General features: G+C 36.6%; 1 non-coding gene across 1 annotated transcript; it reads left to right on the forward strand.

Annotated features, from left to right (window-relative positions):
* On the forward strand, positions 1–106 carry LOC113713121 (small nucleolar RNA R71). Its single transcript, XR_003453451.1, has one exon. It is a non-coding gene; the product is annotated as a small nucleolar RNA R71 (small nucleolar RNA).
* The last annotated feature ends 16,832 nt before the right edge of the window (positions 107–16,938 follow it).

Genomic DNA, 16,938 nt, shown 5'->3' on the forward strand with positions numbered 1-16,938 from the left:
AGCCCATGGTGGGGACAACTTCTTTGAAAATCTTTAAATCTCTCCCAAGATTCATATAATGACTCACCTTCATATTGGCTAAAACCTATAATATCCATATGAAATTTAGCCCTTTTTTAGGTGAAAAATATTTATTTAAGAATGTTTTTGTCCCCAAGAAGTGAAAATATTAGGTGGATAAGAATTAAGCCATACTTTCGCTTTGTCACAAAGTGAAAAGGGAAACAATCTTAACTTAATTGCATCATCATTTACTCCATTTATTTTGATTGTACCATATAAGTCCATGAAATTAGTTAGATGAGTGTTAGGATCCTCCATTACATTTCCTCCAAATTGATTTTGTTGATCCATTTGGATGAATGAGGGTTTGATTTCAAAGTTGTTTGCATTAATTGCTGGCCTTGTAATACTTGTTTGTGCTTCCGATTCATTTGGCAAGGTATAATCCCTCAAAAGTCTTGGCCTTTGCTCTTCCATTTTGATGAAAATTTCACCTATAATTTCGACCTCAATTTGGTCTTTGTGAGAACCCGAAAATTTTCTTATTTTCTAGGCTTTATTTTATTTAATTGCACGCCTTTTCTATATTTTATTTATTAGAAAAATTTTCTAGATAATTTTTATGAGTAAATATAGTTTTTAAATCATTTTTCTAGTATAAGTTAGTTCATGAGAAATTAGGAGTGTATATTGGACGTGGGACCCGTTAGTGCGGTAAGTGCGATAAAATTCGGCCAATTAGGTTAAGTTTTGAATACAGGGATTAATTTACTAGGTGTTAAGAGGTAATTAGAGGTTATCTAGATGGATTAGTATTGGAGGGACAAGATGATAAGTTTAAGCTTAAAAGGGTTGCTCGGTGGCATCACATGGTTGGAGCTTGGACTTTGACCATCTTACTACCTTTATCATATATCAAAAATTGACCCAAAATTCATTCCATTTCTTTCCTTCTTGGCCGAGCTCTTCAAGAGAGAATAAGAGAGCAAGCTTCAACTTTCATCTTCCATTTCTTGCACAAATCTTGTGATTCAACCATCCAAACTTGAAATCACTCCATAAAAACTCTTAGCTAGGTAGGATTGAGGAAGGTGGTGGAGTGGTTTGGAAAGAGGAGGTGCTAAGTTGCTTCTTTTCTTGAATTTACAAGGTGAGTGGCCAAGAAATTCTTCCTTTGTTCTTGATAATATTAAATTAGTGACTTGTGATATTTAAAGAGGTGGTTTTGTGGAAGATTTCATGACTTTTAGTAGAGATTGATGAATTTCTGAATTTTTCTGTTTTATATGATAAACATTGGTTACTCATGGATTGATGGCTTGTTATAGTGTAAAATGGAGCTTGTATACGTTGGATACGATCGTTTGCGGAAAATTTCTGGTTTGTGCGGAAATTTCAGATTTAGGGTTTTGAATTGGGGCTTTTCTAGGGTTATTATGGAATTCTTGAATTGGCTTTGTTTAAAGGGTATTGTAACCCTAATAAGGTGTATTGAATGGCATAGGACTTGTACTTGTAGTTGTGGTTGTGTTGGTTGAAAATGAAGGATGAATTGTAGGATGGAAATCTGAAATTTTAAGGGGAAATGCTGTCCAAATTTTAGGTCCATATGATTTCTTGGAATTGGGTTGCTTAGAGTGTTAGTTAGTGACTTTGGGGTTATCTAAACCCTTAGCCCCAAGTGTTCCTTATATTACTTTCAAGTTATTTTGGCTTTACATTAGTGATGTGTGGTTTGGGTTTATGACTCGTATTCGAGTCTCATTGTGTTTTCTTGAATGTTTTAGGGCGTGCCGGTGACTCAAGGCGCTCGTTGGGTGGAAATTTGTGAAAACTCTCTTTGTTTGATTGGTGAGTGTACTACTCACATGATTGTTACTTCATGGCTTTGTTATACTTGAAATCTATTATTTGAATGCTTGTGTATACTGCTATGATTGGTTGAGACGAGGGTGTACTTTATCACTCTCGCACTCTATGGCTTATGTGACTATTTACTGTATCAATTGAAAGTCTCTTGAATATATTTGAACTGGTGTCGCTTGGGCGTGTATCCAACGACTATTACTGTTGACTCTGAGCTCAACCCCATCGGCGGTCGATTGACTCGAGCCAGCAAGGGCATGGTCGAGGAGATTGACAAGCCATGGGGACTGTTTCTATGGAATCATTGGGTATGAGATTCTTGATTCCGGTATACTCGAGTATTACCATTTTGAACTGGTTGGAGTTCGGGCCCGGTAGGGGTATGTGAGGTGGAAGGAAATTGGAGAAAGTGGAGTCTAAGGTATTGGTTACTTCTTAGGCGTTGACGGAGGGTCAACGGGGCGAGATCAAGTACGGCAAGCGAGGAAAAGGGCTCTTGAGAGCCGTCCGTATCCTTTTAAATATCTTTATTAAAATGTGGTGTTAGTTGACTCACTTATTGAATGTATTGGGATTGAGTAGCTTTGTGCTTATATGAACTTCGTCACGTGGGTGATGGTACCTCATTGGGCGAAAGCTCACTCTATGGCCTTTGTTTTCCTTACAGGGAGATGAATAACTTTTGGGAAACTATGATTTTGAAGCTGAGTTGAGCTAGATTAATATTCTTTTGTATAGCTCCTCGATGGTTGGAAAACCTTAAGTGTATTTTGATTCAACATTTCCTTTTGAGTTGTAAATTTGCAACTATACGTGTATAAACGTGTTTGGAAATGTTCATGTGTTATTTTGGTTTGTAAAGGTTCAATTTCAAGGTTTATATGATTTGTTGGTAATCGGTTGGGTTTCAGACAGGATTGGATTTTGAACGACAAAAGAAAAAAAGATTGGCGGGAAAGGCACAGGGGAATCCGGTCGAGAATCCAGCTAGATCTTGGTCTGATTGCTAGCCGGATTGTCTTGGAATTTTTTTGAATCCGGGCTGTTGGTCACTGCCTCCAATCCGGCCAAGAATCCGGCCGGATTGTGACGTGGCCGGCACTATTCATGTGCGGCTCCGATTTTCCGTTTTCGTTTTGCGAATTTTGAATCATTTGAGCGTGCTAATATCTTCTGGAACGTTTTCGATTGTATATAACCGTCTTAGTAGTCCTGACGAGAGTTAGGCAGGCAGTCCGCTAACCCCTTTGGTACGCCTTAGGGGAAGGTGGGGCTGTCACAGTCTTGCTGGACACGTCTTCTTCCTCTTCTCGCCATGTTTAATTCTTGAAGGCAATTTGTGCTTTTGGTGAAGAACTTAGTACCTAAAAATAACCAAAATAAACAACTAAAAGATAAATATAATATAAGATTAACATAATAAAGATAAAGTCTAGATTAATAAAGCTTGCTTTAACTCTAATGTTACACTTTAGTCTAAATCCCCGACAACAGTGCAAAAAACTTGATAAGACTTTTTACACACTACAAATTTTAAAACCTTTTTACTCTATTTTCACAAGTGCACAGTTTGTTTATTAAATATAGGGATAATAGGCACTATAAGAAATTTGGCCTTTTATGACAACATTCTCAGTGACAATAGAGAAACTTGTCATAATTGAGTAAATTTAGTGACGACTTTTGATGTCGTCATAATTGACTGAGGGTAGACTCGTTATCAGTGACAACATGGGATAAGTCGTCATAATATGGGTGACGTGCAACTGGCAGGTGCGGCGGAAAATCACCATTGTGGCAACTTCGAAAAATGTTGTCACTGAAATGGGTCCTAAAGTGACAACTTACAATGTCGTCACAATAGGGGTTACCGATTCAAAGTTATTGACAACAATTAGTCGTCACTGTTTAAAGTGCTTGTTCCTAACTCACTTTCATTATTTCTACTATGCCACCCAAATTTTTTCAATATGACTCATATGTGATAAATAAATTTTATTAACTTTATTATGACACCCTAAATTTTACATTTTAACCCCATATGTAATAAACTAATTTCATTAACTCTATCATGACACCTTATCTTTTGCAATTTACCCTCGTATGTGATAATGTGACGCCTTCACTTCTCCCAAGGGCGAACCCGAGAGTATCTGTGGGACGCCTGCCCAGCTCTCGCCAGGACTCGGTACGATTTCAATTCAAACTTATGAATAACCAATCGATACTAAAAATCAAAGATACAAAGGAAGGTCAATTCCTTAATAATTGTTCAAGTCTTACATCATAAGTTACCAAAATATTGTACCATCCCAAAATATACAGCTTCCAAAAATTATCTAAATGAATACATTCAAACTTCTAATCAGAGGCCATCAAGTTGACCTCTCCATCATTCCTTCCATTTCAGCTCCTGTTAAAGAAAGCAAGTCTAACGGGGTGAGCGGATGCTCGTGAGGCAAAAAAAAAAAAGAAAAAAAAATCATGCAAGCAGGTAATTCAAGTAACAATAAAGCTGACATGAGAGATAAAACAATAACATTCAAGTAAATCTCGAATATTCACAAGACACATTCCAGAAGGATACGGGAGCTCTTAGGAGCTCACTTCCATTTGTTTTACCAAAGTTCCATCTAATAGTCCGTAGAACTTTACTTATTCCATTTATGATTCTGAGTCGAATGAGAGGTACCTCCCACCTGAATCGGTGTGGTACATACTATCGCTCAGTGGTCGATTATACATTTATGGTCTTGAGTCGAATGAGAAGTACCTCCCACCTGAATTGGTGTGGTACATACTGTCGCTCAGTGGTCGATGAGACATCGCTCCAATCGTGTGACGCCCCGAAAAGTATGAGTGTGAGAACCCGAAAATTTTCTAATTTTCAAGGGTTTATTTTATTTAATCGCCCGCCTTTTCTACATTTTCTTTATTAGAAAATGTTCCCCAGATAAAGTTTATGAGCAAAGATAGTTTGAAAATGATTTTTCTAATATCGGTTAGTTTTTGAGAAATTAATAGCGTAGTTTGAACGTGGGACCCGCAAGTGCGGTAAATGCATTATATTTTTGACAACTTGTTGGAATTTTGTATTAAGTGATATTATTTTACAAAGTGTTAAGATATTTGTATTGGAGAGACAAAAAGATAAGTTTTAAACCAAAAAGGTGACAAGTGTCACCTTGTGATTTAATCTTGGACTTTGACCATTATTTCTTACCTTTACTAATACTCAATTTTAACCCAAAAATCATCCTATTTCTATGCTTCATGGCCGGCTCTCTCTCAAAGGAAAATAAGAAAAATCTCTCAACTTTCTAGCTTCTCATCTCACTCAATCTTCAATTCCAACCGATTAAACTTGAATTTACTCCATAAAACCTCTTAGTTTGGTGGAGTTGAGCTTGGTTGTGTAATTGTTTGGAAAGTTAAGGTGACTAGTTGCTCTATCTCTTGTATTGCTAAGGTGAGTTGTGAAGGACCTCTCTCCTTCCTCTAATGATGTTCAATTCATGATTGGTGGTGGTATAAGATGCATTTTTATGGATTATATCTTGATTTTTGGTTGAATTGGTGAAGTTTTATAATTATTGGGGATTTTTCTGTTTTCATATGGATATGATTGTGTGGTTATATATGATGATTGGAAATGATAGTTAAGGACTCTATGAGGTGGAAAAAGTGGTAAATTGCAAACAATTTCTGTTTTGGAAGAAATTTTGGAAAGTTAGGGTTTATGATTGTGCATTCTGCCCGAATTTATAGCTCCTAGTTAGAGGCCGAATTGGCCTTGGCTTAAAACATCAAAGTTGTATGGACTGACATTTTAGAGGTGCGTACAAAATTTCAGGTCAATCGGAGTAGTGTAGAATGAGAAAAGTCGAAATTACTATTGCTGTTCTGGTTTTACCCGAATGTGAGAATTGAACCTGTAATTGGTTGTTTTGGCTGGAATTGCTTCCGAATTGGTTGTTGAGGTCTTCTGATGAAATTTATCCCTATTTCTTAGCTTTCAGCTGGTTTTGGAATTTCTGGATTTGGACTTGGATAGCCTGTTTTATGATGTTTCCGCTAGAATGCGTTCTGTGAATCTGTTTTTGTGATTCTGGTATGGTATCTTGCATTTTTGACCTGGTTACACTTGAAACTGGGTTGAGTGACCTTCTGTAATATTGTATCCCTGTCTCTTAGCTTCGAAACGGTGTATCTTTCACCTTAATCCGACAATCGTAGCACCTTCGGTACCATTAACGCAAAATGACGTCAAAAACTGTTTTTCTGATTTTGAGCTTAACTTTCATTTCCGGACTTTTCCCTAGCTTGACTTGTACTAGTACTACTTGGAGCTTGCCGAATGGCTATTGGATGAACTTGTTGTTGTGTGTGTACCTTTGGGTTGGAATGAGGAAATAATGAAGCCATGATGGCTGGAAAAGTTAACAAATTCAGGGGAAGTGCTGTCCGAACTTTGAAGGAACTTGTTTGCATTGAATTTGTGATTTAAGACTTGGATTTGAGCAAGGCAATGATATTTGATGGATGATTTCTGAGCCATGGAGGTGAGTGACCCTAAACTATTTCCAAAGTACTTGTGAAATGTTTCTTGCATTATGTACTCGATTGCATCTCATGCGTGCTTGCATGTGAATTCATGACATGATTTGGCTTCAATGAGTTCTGGGAAAGTCTTGTGCTGGACACCAACGTCTCCACCATTTTCGTGAGTTCGTGACATGACGGAGCAAATGGCTCCGCAGCTCAAAAAGGGGCTCCCTCCTAATGTTAATGTTAATGTTAAATGATCTATTTGAGCGTTGGGTGTTCAAGTGCTGTGATTTCACCGGCTCACGAGAGCACTAAACGTACATTTGATCTCTGAATCATGACATCATCGAAATGATCGAAATGCAACATTGTGAAATATATTTGTTTAATGATTTTCCTGGTTACTCGCTGAGCTTCTAGCTCACCCCAAAAATATTTTATTCCCCTCCACAGGGCTCAAGGCGAAGGAAGGACTTGTTGTGCTTATTCACGTGATTGGATGGCTTAGTTGGAATTGTTATATTTTGTACCGTTTGGATGTGGAATCATTTTATGTATAGTTGGAAATCGTTTCCGCTTCGCTTATGACATGTAATTATTGGAGACTTGGATGTATATTTGTGGACCAAGTGATGTATATTTGAGGTTTATTCTTGTAATTCATTTGAGGACTGTAGTGAACGACTGAGTCCCGGCGAGAGTTGGGCAGGCGACCCGCCGAACCCTCTGGTTCGCCTTAGGGGGAGGTGGGGCCGTCACAGTTGGTATCAGAGCTTACGCTTCAGATCTCGGTAGTGTATCCTAGGCTTGAAGTTTAGGATGCCGGACTGTGGGTTTGGTTTGCAATATTAGTGATTCATGCGGGATATCTCGACTTGATTGGTACAGGATGGAATGTCGAGGACGACATTCTTTTAAGGAGGGGAGATTGTGACGCCCCGAAAAGTATTAGTGTGAGAACCCGAAAATTTTCTAATTTTCAAGGGTTTATTTTATTTAATCGCCCGCCTTTTCTACATTTTCTTTATTAGAAAATGTTCCCCAGATAAAGTTTATGAGCAAAGATAGTTTGAAAATGATTTTTCTAGTATCGGTTAGTTTTTGAGAAATTAAGAGCGTAGTTTGAACGTGGGACCCGCAAGTGCGGTAAATGCATTATATTTTTGACAACTTGTTGGAATTTTGTATTAAGTGATATTATTTTACAAAGTGTTAAGATATTTGTATTGGAGAGACAAAAAGATAAGTTTTAAACCAAAAAGGTGACAAGTGTCACCTTGTGATTTAATCTTGGACTTTGACCATTATTTCTTACCTTTACTAATACTCAATTTTAACCCAAAAATCATCCTATTTCTATGCTTCATGGCCGGCTCTCTCTCAAAGGAAAAGAAGAAAAATCTCTCAACTTTCTAGCTTCTCATCTCACTCAATCTTCAATTCCAACCGATTAAACTTGAATTTACTCCATAAAACCTCTTAGTTTGGTGGAGTTGAGCTTGGTTGTGTAATTGTTTGGAAAGTTAAGGTGACTAGTTGCTCTATCTCTTGTATTGCTAAGGTGAGTTGTGAAGGACCTCTCTCCTTCCTCTAATGATGTTCAATTCATGATTGGTGGTGGTATAAGATGCATTTTTATGGATTATATCTTGATTTTTGGTTGAATTGGTGAAGTTCATCCTATTTCTATGCTTCATGGCCGGCTCTCTCTCAAAGGAAAAGAAGAAAAATCTCTCAACTTTCTAGCTTCTCATCTCACTCAATCTTCAATTCCAACCGATTAAACTTGAATTTACTCCATAAAACCTCTTAGTTTGGTGGAGTTGAGCTTGGTTGTGTAATTGTTTGGAAAGTTAAGGTGACTAGTTGCTCTATCTCTTGTATTGCTAAGGTGAGTTGTGAAGGACCTCTCTCCTTCCTCTAATGATGTTCAATTCATGATTGGTGGTGGTATAAGATGCATTTTTATGGATTATATCTTGATTTTTGGTTGAATTGGTGAAGTTTTATAATTATTGGGGATTTTTCTGTTTTCATATGGATATGATTGTGTGGTTATATATGATGATTGGAAATGATATTTAAGGACTCTATGAGGTGGAAAAAGTGGTAAATTGCAAACAATTCCTGTTTTGGAAGAAATTTTGGAAAGTTAGGGTTTATGATTGTGCATTCTGCCCGAATTTATAGCTCCTAGTTAGAGGCCGAATTGGCCTTGGCTTAAAACATCAAAGTTGTATGGACTGACATTTTAGAGGTGCGTACAAAATTTCAGGTCAATCGGAGTAGTGTAGAATGAGAAAAGTCGAAATTACTATTGCTGTTCTGGTTTTACCCGAATGTGAGAATTGAACCTGTAATTGGTTGTTTTGGCTGGAATTGCTTCCGAATTGGTTGTTGAGGTCTTCTGATGAAATTTATCCCTATTTCTTAGCTTTCAGCTGGTTTTGGAATTTCTGGATTTGGACTTGGATAGCCTGTTTTATGATGTTTCCGCTAGAATGCGTTCTGTGAATCTGTTTTTTTGATTCTGGTATGGTATCTTGCATTTTTGACCTGGTTACACTTAAAACTGGGTTGAGTGACCTTCTGTAATATTGTATCCCTGTCTCTTAGCTTCGAAACGGTGTATCTTTCACCTTAATCCGACAATCGTAGCACCTTCGGTACCATTAACGCAAAATGACGTCAAAAACTGTTTTTCTGATTTTGAGCTTAACTTTCATTTCCGGACTTTTCCCTAGCTTGACTTGTACTAGTACTACTTGGAGCTTGCCGAATGGCTATTGGATGAACTTGTTGTTGTGTGTGTACCTTTGGGTTGGAATGAGGAAATAATGAAGCCATGATGGCTGGAAAAGTTAACAAATTCAGGGGAAGTGCTGTCCGAACTTTGAAGGAACTTGTTTGCATTGAATTTGTGATTTAAGACTTGGATTTGAGCAAGGCAATGATATTTGATGGATGATTTCTGAGCCATGGAGGTGAGTGACCCTAAACTATTTCCAAAGTACTTGTGAAATGTTTCTTGCATTATGTACTCGATTGCATCTCATGCGTGCTTGCATGTGAATTCATGACATGATTTGGCTTCAATGAGTTCTGGGAAAGTCTTGTGCTGGACACCAACGTCTCCACCATTTTCGTGAGTTCGTGACATGACGGAGCAAATGGCTCTGGAGCTCAAAAAGGGGCTCCCTCCTAATGTTAATGTTAATGTTAAATGATCTATTTGAGCGTTGGGTGTTCAAGTGCTGTGATTTCACCGGCTCACGAGAGCACTAAACGTACATTTGATCTCTGAATCATGACATCATCGAAATGATCGAAATGCAACATTGTGAAATATATTTGTTTAATGATTTTCCTGGTTACTCGCTGAGCTTCTAGCTCACCCCAAAAATATTTTATTCCCCTACACAGGGCTCAAGGCGAAGGAAGGACTTGTTGTGCTTATTCACGTGATTGGATGGCTTAGTTGGAATTGTTATATTTTGTACCGTTTGGATGTGGAATCATTTTATGTATAGTTGGAAATCGTTTCCGCTTCGCTTATGACATGTAATTATTGGAGACTTGGATGTATATTTGTGGACCAAGTGATGTATATTTGAGGTTTATTCTTGTAATTCATTTGAGGACTGTAGTGAACGACTGAGTCCCGGCGAGAGCTGGGCAGGCGACCCGCCGAACCCTCTGGTTCGCCTTAGGGGGAGGTGGGGCCGTCACAAATCGACTTATGCTTTGCTTATAGTTCTGAGTCGAATGAGAGGTACCTCCCACCCAAATTGGTGTGGTACATACTATCGGTCAGTGGTCGATGAGACACCGCTCCAATCGACTAAGGCTTTGTTTATGATTCAGAGTCGACCTGAGAGGTACCTCCCACTCAAATCGGTGTGGTACATGCTATCGCTCAGGGAATCGATTTTAGCACTGAGACGGTATGAGAGGCACCTCCCACCCAAATCGGTGTGGTACATGCTTCCGCTCAGGGCTCACAAGTTAAACATGTTCATATACAATTACTAATCATATGTATTCATGCAACAAGTATCACGTAATTAGAAGAGAAGGAACTAGGACGTCCCAACGAGTAGGATTGGTCGATGAGACAACGCTCCAATCGACGTCAAGTCATGTACAAGTATAGTTTCAATCATGAGTAAGTCGAGTACTAGTCAAATAAATCGAGTAACAAGTCAAGTAAGTAGCGTAACACGTCAAGTAAAGAGAGCGAGTGGGATAAAGTACACACACTCGTCTCGACAAGTTAAATTCAAGTATTGAATTAGATACTTTTCAAGTATTTAGCAACTAGTCATGCACTTGACACTCACCAAGTAGACAAGAAGAGATAGCACTCGAAATTCAAGTGTCCACCGTGGGATCCTCTTGAAGTTCCCCTTATGTGCCTGAGCAATTAACAATGATATATCACTCAAAAATTCCCAAATATTGAGAAGATTGTACTTAGTGCACAGTCTAAGAAAATCCCATAAAAATGACCCAATCACTCGTAAATCGAGGTTCAAAGACGAGGTTTTAAAACACAAGAGTAATCGAGTTTTCGTCTTTGAAATCAAGTATAAAACGTTCAAGTAATATTGAAGGAATAAGGAGAATTTGAAAAACTCCATTTCCTTAAGATTCAGAAATTTCTGTTTTGATACGAATCTTTGAAAAATCGTATCTCACTCTTTACAAGTCCAAAATTGGAAAAATTTGTACCGTTGGAAACCTCTTTGAAAGTACTAAAAGTTATTAGAAGACATTTTTCCATGAATCTAAGTGGAAGGCATTCAAAAATGGGCTTAAAGTTTCAGTTTCAGGTTACTTAGGGTTGAGCCGGGGTTGTTTTTTTGCTAAATTTGGAAATTCAGTAAAATTCATACGTTGCAAACCAGCCTCTGAAATTTATAAATCAATTAGATTTACAAGTAAATCTTAGTGCAGAACAAGCAGATCAAGAATCGGAGTTTTGAGCACCAAGATACAGTCGCTCAAAGTTGGAGGAAAAACGAAACTGTTAAGCTAGTTTCCAGATTTGAGTTCCAAACTTTGGGACTTTAGTTTGGTAGCAAAATGGACTCGGAAAGGCACCAAATTTGGTATGAATATACTATCATATAAGGGCCACTTCCTTACTAAATTTCATAGAAAAATATGAACGGGAAGTCGGTTAACAATACCGTTGAAATTGCAAGAAGTTCTAAGGCTAAGCTGCCTTTGAGCTTCCGGTTTGCCATTTTCCAAACATTTGGCCAAGAAACGACTCAAACTTGATTCATTTCAGTAGGTAATGTCTAAAATATGTCCAAGGTACATTTGATATGTGATTTACACCAAGAAATTTCGGATAACAAGTCCCAAATCATTGCTAGTTCAAATCTGTCCAAATGTAAGGTATTCCTTCACCAGACCAGATTTGAGTTTTGATCATAAATCACTCAATTCAACTCGGAATTGAGTGTGGTTGGTGGCGTTGGAAAATAGACTCATAAGGATACATTTTCTCAGAAAAAACTATTTTCAAAATCTGTCCATAACCAGCTCGTTCGTGAGCATTAAGTTGCAGCTCATGAGCTGCCTTCCAGGAAGCAACGAAACAGGACAGTTGATTTCAAATAAATGGTTTGGCTAGCTCAAGTGGAACCAGGACATGAATTTTATACCAACGGAAATATAGGAATGTCTAATTTCCAGTGCCACAAACGGCACTAGATTCTGACATCGGAGCAATGAATTATGGCCGAAACAAGAAGACTGCCTGGGCAGTGACGGGATTGAATTTCCAGTTTCCTAACCTTTCGAAAGTCTAACATTTGAGTGACCAAATCAAATTATTTTTCAATGAAACTTTTTACACAACCAATATAACATGTAAACAACATAAACAAGCCATTAGAACTTCAAAATTTTGCACAAAATTGGTCGGACAAGGTAGGGGTAAAATGGTCACTTTTGGCCATTGCACCATCTTGGAGTTTCTAACAATAACCCAACATTATACCACTAATTTAAGCACCAAACCAACATAATTATCATCATCAACCACCAAATCAGTCCATCAACCAAAGTGGGAGTTCATTGAACCCACACAACCAAATTTCCATCATAAACAAGCTACCCATAAGCATGCAAGGGTTTATAAATGCTATATTACTTCCATAAGCCAAGAATTGAGAGGTTGATCATCACCTACTTGTGTGATGAATCAAAGGCAGAATTTCGGCCCTCTCCTTGTCCAAGAAAACCGTGGATTGCAGCTCTCCTTTGTAGCTTAATGTGATCTCCAAGTGCTAAGCTATGTGTGTGTGAAATTTGAAGTGAATTAGAGGAGATTTGAGTGAGATTTTGGTGATAAAAATTGAAGAACTCTTGGGTGTTCTTCCTTGTGGGTTGCACGCTGGAAATAAAGCTGAAAGAAGGAGTTTTTGCTGCTAATAAAGCTTCTCAAGGAAGCTTAAATATGTGGTGCAAAATGAAGCAAAAGTCAACTCTCCAATAGTGCGCGTACGCGCGTGTTTCGTGCTCGATTCCTCTCGAGTTTATTTCGCTAGTGCGCTAAACCTCTAATACACTTATATTCATATAAATATTATCCACTCTTTATTGTCCCAAAATAAGGGTCTAAAATCTCTTAATTAAATCGTGCGTGTGAAAACGCGTATTTCCAATTTAAGCGCAATAACGCGAAACTTCCAAGAAATTCTTCTAACGATAGTACTAATAACTATCACTTGAGTACTTAAACATAAAATTACCTATTTTAGAACCATTATACAAGTCTCCAAAATTTTTTTTCAAACTTATTGTACCCTCAATCGGTTAAAATTTTCAAACACGTTTTCACTATTTTCATTAAACGAGTTTCCAAAAATTAATTTTTGAAACAGGTCACTTTAAAAATATAATGAAGCTATAATTCCATGTATTTAGGTCTAATAAGGATAGAAAATAATATTCGGGGCAAATATCCAAATAAATAATTAAATGAGCCAAAAATAGGGTTTTAAAATAAGAATTTTACGAGTCCTCACATGAGTGGAGTTTTAATTCCTCAAATCTCCAATTAACTTTTCTTAATCTACTATTGGTGATTCTTATTTTTTTCAAAATTAATTCACTCTCGATTCAAGTATAGTTTCGAAAAACGTGTACTAGTCGTTCGGAACCAAACGAATTTTTAAAAAGTGAATTTTTCCAACAAAACGCTTTTTTAAAAAAAAATATATATATATATATAAAAGGCGTCGTTCCATATAAATGGATTTTAAATGATAGAAATGAATAATTCGAGGAAATTGAGTAAATAAATATTTAAGTAAACTAGTAATATTCGATAAAATAAGAAAATTTTTCGGGTCCTCACAGATAAACTGATTTCATTAATTCTATTATGGCACCCTATCCTTTACACTTTAGCCGATGTTTTTCATTAGCAAAATGAGGAAGGCATTGTAATAAAAAAATGTATACATATTTTGTAATTGTTCCAAACTTAGCTAATAACTTGTACCAAACTTAATTCTCTTGACAACACATAGAAAATTATTGATTAGCATAATGTGAAAAATAATGGCAAAGAACAATAAAATTCAATATGAAATTAAGTAAAATCTTGACAATCGCATGGCTAGAGTTTATTATTAATTACAATAGTCACATTATTTATGGTTTATAAATAGGTACTTGTACCAAATAAATTTAGTGTTTCATGCATGTATTAGCAAACTATTTTAGTTATTTAATCAACTAAACAGATTGTTAGGTCTTGTCAGACCACAATTTCGTACATAATTGATAAAATTATTAAATTAATACCAAAAAGATTTGCATTAAAAGATTTTTTTAATCATAAACATATTTTTAATAAGATTTTTAGTTTTTGAATATTATTTTTTCATAGAGATAAAAAAAATCTACGTTAGTAAAAAAAATTATCCAAAAACACTAAATTTTCAAAGTTTTAATGTAACAAATAAAGTTCCAGATACGACTTGAGACCTAAAAAAGCTCAAACTAATAACAATCTTAATTATACAAAGATGGGGGAAAGAAAAAGATAAATATTAGAGAAGGTGTTATTATTGTAAAGAAAGGTTCAAATAGTTTGTACAAAAGAGGATGAAACTGTATTTTTTGGTCTTAGCTAAAACAGAAGCGAGAAGTTGAAAATTGGAGTATAGGCGGGTGGGTGAACAAATGAAGCAGAAATGACGTCGTTTTGGCTTTGTTGTTTAACAAAAACGCTCACAACACTTGCAAAAATTTTGGACAAAACTTTCTTTCCCTCTTCTTGCCAGCTTCGGACACTATCATCTTCTTTTTCTCTCCACTACCATCTTGCTGAAATTATCCAAAAAATCACTTTAAGCCACCATTTTCATCCCTAATTTGAGCTACCCAAAAGATTTGTGTAGATTTAATGGAGTCGCAGAGAGCAAAAATCCCTATATTGGTGCAGTACTTGCTTGCTGGCAAGAACACAGGAAAATGACCATGAATTTTGGGGAAAAGCTAGAGTTAGAAGACTGAATCTTGAGGAAAACAAGACCTAAGGTTGTCATGGCATAATTTGAGGTAAATAATCTCAATTTTTCCATCTAATTTAGATATTTTCTATCAAATGTAGGTCGAGTGAGGTAAATCTTGAGTTTATGGGCCCAATTTTCCATTTAATCTTTCAATGGTGTGAGATTGAGATAGTTGTGAGAGTGAAACGAAGTGGAAGGAAGGGTCTTCAGCTAGCAATCCCTTGTGAAACGAACTGTCTTCAGCTGTTAGTCAATAGTACTTATTAGCATAGTTTAGTCAACACTTGTCTTCAGCTGAAGTTGGTTAGTGCTAATCTAACATGAAATTAAGGTGCATGGTGGAGAGATGAAAGTACAAGAATCCGCCAAGAGCTTTGGGCCTATTGATGTTAATAAACAAATATCTCATCTGTTCATGTAGCCAATGCAGCATATTTTACTTTTTAAAAATCAATTTTGGTATCTGCTGTTTTTCTTCCCGTGTTGTAAGATGTTTGGTATTGTCTTACTAAAGGGTTGTCAAACTACGAGGAAAAATCTGTGGGTTTATCTTTATCATTGTTGTTCGCTAATAAGGTTGGGAGGGATGATGGAAAAAAGATGAAGGATTTGAAAGAATTGAGAATGGAGGATCCGGAGGTTTATAAGGAGCTTTCTCCTGACATGGAAATGTTTGTGACGCATTTATACAATAAAGAGTACTTTAAGGATTCGAATTTCTTGCCCAGGAATAGTCTTGATATTACTTGTTTTGAGAATAGTTATGCTAGAGATTTTATCTAGTTTGCAGCTGAGCAGTTTGGCAAGGATAATCAGGAGGTTGCAAAGTAAGGATTTTTATTCTTGTTATAAGGCAGAGATATAATTTGCTTGTTTCTTGGCATCCTAGATTGTATGTGAATTCCTTGCATTTGTATACTGAAGCACTAATCTATAAATATTGAGTGGTTGATTTCTAGATATCAGATGTGATTTTTTGAATTCTTCAATCTGATTATGAGAATAACAGGATGAGTTTTCCAGTAATATGCTTTCTCCTGTGTACTTAGATTATAATTTGAGACATGAGTTGCTTGTAGTCATGTTAATGCAATTGTAGGAATGGTATTTTTTGGCGTGGACTAATGAATGTTCTGCTTTCTTTGGGTTATTTTCTTGAATGTATTAACTATTAAGAGGGGAACGGAAAGAAGATACTCACTTTTTATCTCAAACTTAGGATTAGTTATATAATGCTTAAGAATGGATATCCGATGGAACCTTGCTTTCTTCAAACTTTTGGACAAGAAGGTTGCCTATTTCATTTCCTGACATCTTCCTCTTCCCTCTGTAGTGGCTCCAATTTTTTATGCACGAACTGTAATGAGGGCATGGAAATACTGCCTTATTCCTTTTTTTTTGTGAACAAGTGTTTTGATGAAATTCTGTTGCTTGGTTACCAACTTGTGTCCCTTCATTTTTTGGGCTTTTGCCTACTACTGCCCTGCTATTAATCCTTTTTGTCCTATTTGTAACTAATCTTTGAGAAAGCAAGAAGAGAAAAATGTAAATAGAAGTGAGTTAGCAAGCAAACAAGAGGACAGACATCATGCTTTTTATTTTCAAATCAAGTAGAGTGGTTAAGGACATTGTTGCAAGAACATTGAGTGTACATTGCAATTCATTGCAAATCCAATTATGTGCTACCTGTGAAGATCACATAATTTAATGGCCATTTGTGCTCGAGTTGTAGTTATACTTGACTATTTTCATTTTAACAAGTCATTGCATCCAAAAACACAATAAAATTATCAAGTTAAGCGACGTGGTAATTGAGGGGGGAAAATTTTTTGGTTCCTTGACATGAAGCAATGAGTAACTTTTTAAGTTGTGCTCAGTATTTGTACTATTATAGAGTGGAGTAGATTGCTAAAGTACCGGTGTAATTCTTTGTATGTTGCATATTCTACTGAATTTGGAGTGAAACAGTCTGCCATTGCTT

The sequence above is a fragment of the Coffea arabica genome, chromosome 1e (assembly GCF_036785885.1).
Source record: "Coffea arabica cultivar ET-39 chromosome 1e, Coffea Arabica ET-39 HiFi, whole genome shotgun sequence".
Taxonomy (NCBI): domain Eukaryota; kingdom Viridiplantae; phylum Streptophyta; class Magnoliopsida; order Gentianales; family Rubiaceae; genus Coffea; species Coffea arabica.